Here is a 5593-nt window from a genome sequence, read left to right on the forward strand (position 1 = left end):
CGCGGGGCCGCTAGAGCCGCATCCCCGGCCGGGCGGAGCGCTGCCGCTGCGGGCAGGGCTGCGGCGCGCCGCTCACGGCATGTCCTGCGGAGACCCGCTTAAATCCCGCACCGCGGCCCATGTGACAGCGCAGACAAAGGCCGCGGCAAGGGGCGCTCCGGCGGGGGGCTGGCGGGCACCGTCGTCGTCGTGTGTGTCCCCCCCCCGCGCCACCGCCTCCTCCTCCTCCTCTCCAGGTGAGCCGGGGCCTCCCCCCCGCCGGGGGCCGGCTCAGGCCGGGGCGCGCCGGCAGGCGAAGCGGCGCCGCCGCCGCCGAGGGGGTGCGGGCGGCGGCGGGCGGCGCTCCCGCAGCGCGGCGGGCAGGGCCCGGCGGCCCCGGGCCCGGCGGGGAGGGGGACGGTAAGGCCCGCAGCCCCCCCCCCCCCCCCAGCCCCGGGGCGGCGGGAGCATCGCCCCCGGCGGCGCGGACGGGGGCGGCGTCCCGGGGGGGGCGGCGGGGGAGGCCTGGCCCCCCCGAGGCTCCCGCGTCTCCCCGGGAAGGAGGTTAGTGCCTCCGGGGGCAGGGTCGGGAAGGCGAGCACCTCTGCCCCGCAGGGGTGACCCACCTGCCCCCACGCGTGGCCTTCAGAAGGCGCCTCCGCTCCGGTACCGGGAGCCAGCACGCTGTGGGGGCCAGGGCCCACCTGAGCGCTCCGCCTACCGAAACGGGGACCACGGTGGATACCGGCTCTATAGGTCAGCACCTATAGGTCCTGTCGCCGTAACTGAGAGGATTCAAAGTCTTGATCCAAATTCCAGGTTTCCCAAAGTTCGCGAGGGCGAGGCTGGGTGCTCAGCCACTGCCTGTTTGACATAGCCCATGGGGGAAGTTTTGATCCAGCTTTGCAAAATGGACATAGAGGCTTTGTCAGCGCGCATCACAGAAGGATATAAAAATGAAGGAGTTTGTACCTAAAAAGCCGATTACTTAACATCTTTGTAATCAAACACAGGTAATTAAGTGGCAACAGGTGGTTCAATAATGATGTTCTGTTTAAAAACAGTAAAAGATAATGGTGTCAAATCAGACATATGTTCCCAATGAGGAAAGGACCCAGTTCTTTCTCGCTCATCTTCAGACAGTGATTGTGCCTCACCGCCAGACTTGGATACCTCAGCAGTTTGTGTACCCAGAAAGATGAAGGTGTGATTATCGCATAATAAGCTTACTCATGCTAGCTCTGCTCTTGCTGGCACATGCACAGCAGTTACTATGTGATGACACAGTCTTCTCTGCAACAACCCAAGTGCAACTTCGCTCTGCAGCCTGGGGTCCCATCGCAGCCTGTGCTCCTGTGCCCCCACCACTACAGTCACGTGCGCTGGTCAGGGAAAAGCTGCCACGGAAAGAGAATTACGCTGCAGCCCTGGCTCGGTGTGCTCTGCTGTCCCCTCAGCTGTGCTATCAGCACCAGACGTGCAGCAGCCAAGCACGATTCCCGCACAAGGTGCCCTCCATCCATCCTCAGGATGGCAGAGAGGAGAAGAGGCTGGGGCTGATCCCTCTGCCTCTTTCCTGCTTTGGATGCTTGGCAGCAGCTCTCGTGGTGGCTGAAAGGGCTGTTGAAGGGGTTTGTAGTGGGGATGTTTATCAAGCAACAATTTCCCATTCATACCTGCAGTGTCATTTCAGCTCCTAATTATAGCCAAGGTACCTTTTTGGGTTTGGTTTGGTTTTTTTTTCGGAACAGGCTGCTCCTCTTTGATATCAGCAGTGCAGAACTACTACTCATGGCTGGAAGAATGCAAGCTCTGGCTTTCCCTACTGCAGCTGCATTGCTGGAGCTGTGGCTGCTACACGGGTCCTTCTGCCAGGAAGCTCAGAGGTAGCAGGAGGCTGGAAGGAACATTTCTCAATACCTCTTTGTCCTGGGGATGCTAATTCCATCGGGATGTAACATTGCTTCTAGAGAAGCTGCCATTTCTGGAGTTGCAGCTGGTGCTGACGAGGCATTGCTGTGAGGAAGTTTACACAGATAAGATTCCTGTCTAGCCTGACTAACACTGCTCTTGTCCTCCTTGGGGTCTTTTGAGCTATTCCTGAGGACTGTAGTGACACTGCTGTCTACAGGTGGGTTGTAGCTTCTTGCCTGAATCAACTGAGCACTGCAGAATTTGGAGCAGATGCCTCATTAGTGAGAAGGGACTCACTAGTGCAGGTGTGATTCATCACTTTGGAGAGCACTTCAGGGATCAGGGCATGAAACGGCTTGACTAACAGGCAATCACAATGCAGGCAGGGGCCATGTTACAGAACCGAGCAACAAAACAGCAGCAGCTGAAAAAAATATGAAATGGGACAGAGTGAGAGCACAAACAAGAAACCTGGCTGTCCACAACACCTGTGTTTGAGTTTCAGCTGGGAACAAACCCCGCCTGTTCAGAGAATCTGGAGTACATCCTCCTCACAAATTCATTTTGGAGGTTCTTCATGTATCTCCTTTTCTAGACAAATTAATCTTGGGACCACAGTGGCTGTGTAGCATCCGCTGCATACTAAAAAGCTAGCTATTCTGGAGCCAAATGCCAGGGAACAACAGTACCCGGCTGTAGAGAGAAGCACATAATTCCAGCACGGCTGAGCGGCGAGATGTGCAGGGACATCTCTCCAGAGAGAGCGTGGCTCCTCTTCCATCTGGCAGCACAAAAGAGGACAGGCCTGAATCCTCAAGACATGAAGATTATATTATGTAGTGTGCACGCTCGCTGCTTCCGGAGATGGAGCTAAGTCAAAACTATCCATGTGATTCAGTCAGAGGCCAAGCCAGAGGGGAGCTGCGCTTCCCTCCCCAAACCAGGGGGATTCTGGAGCAAGTGAGCAGCCTGGGGCCACTGGGGGAAGGTGGATCCACTTCCAGCGTGCAATGGCAAATACGGCACTGCTTGCAAGCGTAAAATCCTGTCTTTCCTTAAAAGTGCTATCAAAAAGTATGCACAAGAACAAATGCACAGGCATTTTTGGGGGAAGGGTTCAGTCAATTCTTTTTGGCTTCACTTGTGTAGAGAAAATTTTTGAAAAAAAAAAGAGAATACTGTTCAAACAAACAGGGGCTGCATTGCCTGACCTGAACTCAGAAGAGTGTATTTTAATTTCAGTTAAAGAGCGTAGCCTAGAAAAGGACTTTGAGAGTGAAATGAGTGAGCAATGACCACAAAAAAAAGTCTCCAGCAAGCTGTTGACGGGAAGGCACAAACATCTGTGATGTTTTGCAGCAGTTCTCTTGGTACTAGTTACTTAGTCTTTATTATTTCTCTCACCTGCGTTTGCAAGAACATAGTCGTCTAGGGTAAGTATGATATCATACAAACAATTTGCCAAAGCACAGTAAAATCTAAGCTGGACTGGGCTGACAATCAGGATACTAATCAGGAATCTCTCCCGTAACAGAAGATGAACTGTCTAGCCCTCACTTACAGCCTTTCCTTTCCCTTTACTATACCTCCATGGCTTTTAAAAGGTTTCAGACACATGTCATGCTTCAATAGTCATAGAGATGCCAAGTATCAGTCTTCTGGCATATTGTATTTGGACAGGCATGTGTCTGCCTCCAGAGGAAGCAAAAGCACTGACAGCTGGAGATTCTGTTTGCTTGAAGACTTGGTATTGCTCTTCAAGTTTTACTCCACGGGAGAGGAATAATCCTGACAGCATTACAAAGGCATTATTGTTCTGGCTGTAATCCCCGTGCTCAAATCCACCCTGGTTACTTGCATCCTGATTGCAAACAGAAAACTTCCCTTTGTATTTATCAGGACAAGATTGGCAGATGGATTGGAAGTCACTGTTTTCTATGGTCAAATAGCGTTGAAGGGGGGAAAGGCCGCAGTGTGATCCTGCAATAAACCTACAGGAATGGGAAAGGAGGATGAAGGGCAATGGAACAAAAATAACAGTCCACAAGAGAAACAGATGAACCACAGGAAAAACACAGTTGGAGGAAAGCAAGATGACAGAGAGATAAGGCGGAGAAGAAATGTGTAGGGACAAAGGTGAAGCTCCCTATACATCATAATGTAAATACACAAGGCTTACCAGAGGGCCAGGCTGTGCCCATGGAGCTGGCAGTGGGAAAAACAGGTAAGAGTAATCATCAGGGTGCAAGAGGAGAAGTGTTCCCAAAGGGAAGCAACAAACATTTTCACTACAATGCTCTGTGAGGGCACAGACCTCGGCTTAACTCTACAGCTCCATGTTGTCGGCACGTGAGAGGCCAGTCAGAGCAGGAGACCACACTTCACACAGGGATGATGCCCAACCCTTTCTTAGCTTGTTAAACCAAATAACATGAAAAAAGATGCAACGGAAACTCTGCTGCTCAATGGGCCAGATATGGCTGAGTTCCCTGAGCTAGCATGTGTGGCCTAACTTTAGCCAGACTCCTGAGAAGAGATGCTAACTTCCCTACTCCAGGTGTGTAACAAAAGTAAATAATTTTCCTGGAATTACTCCTCACTCTACCTCCTTCCCACACACCCTTTTTTGAGTTTCAGTCTTCCAGTTCACACAGCTAGGAATGCAATTAATTAAGCTGATATAGCTGGCTCAGCTTTGCAGTTTTATTGCCCACGGCTGGCAAATGTCACCTCTTTCATATCAGACATCTCTGTTGCCAAACTACAATCAACTTCACAGTCACATCTAGGTAGAAGGCACTGCTGTGCAAGTGGAGGTGAACCACAAGGCAGGCAGGAAGCACATTAAAGTGAAGATCTGAGTACAGCTTCTAGGAAAAAAAACCACCTCTGAAAATCACTGAAGCAAAACTGACATGGTTTTAACAGTGACAGTGGCCCCTTTCTCTGTTTGACACAGTCTTAAGGCATAAAATGATAATGTGCCAAACAGTAGACAGCAAAGGAATGCTCAGCTGGTTGGCTTGTCTTTGGCTTACATTGAGAGCAGCAATTAATATAGGAAGGAAAAAATTAAATCACTTCATAATTTTCCAATTTCAGATGACCTGAGCTTTTCTAGGTAAGAGCAAAGCTTTTCACGAGCCCATGCAGATGTTTTACATTCACAATAAACTACATGTGTGATGGAGTGATCTCTTTCTGAAATATGATGTGGACCACGGGATTATGGCTGCTTTTCAGAGAGACAGTTGGACTCTTCAGCTGCATTAAAAAGGATCCCTGATTATCAGGTAAAAAGCCCACATTTTTTTTCTGACTAGGAACATTTAATCTTTGCCAGTTTAAAAAAAAAAAGGTTATTTATCAACTGTCTAAAGAATTAGTTCAGGGAATGGGAGGGAAAGAGAGCAGCACTGAAGGCCAGATACTTGTAGTCTGGGTTGGAAGCAGTCTGGGGACAAGGCTGAATAAATTACTATTGCTTGCTCATTGTCTGGCAGCCTGATCTCTGGCCATTCTCCTGGCAAAGAAAACCTCTTGTGTTTATTTTGGGAGAGGGTTACTTTTCAATATAACCAGCACAGTTCTGGTAGAAGATGGCTCCAGGGAGAGACAGGGTTTGGTACATCTGGCTTGTAACCAGAAAGTAAGTTTTATGAGTTGCAAAACATGGTCAGGTTTCTATTAGCAGCCAGTA

Source organism: Buteo buteo, chromosome 11, assembly GCF_964188355.1.
Source record: "Buteo buteo chromosome 11, bButBut1.hap1.1, whole genome shotgun sequence".
In the NCBI taxonomy this organism is placed as follows: Eukaryota; Metazoa; Chordata; class Aves; order Accipitriformes; family Accipitridae; genus Buteo; species Buteo buteo.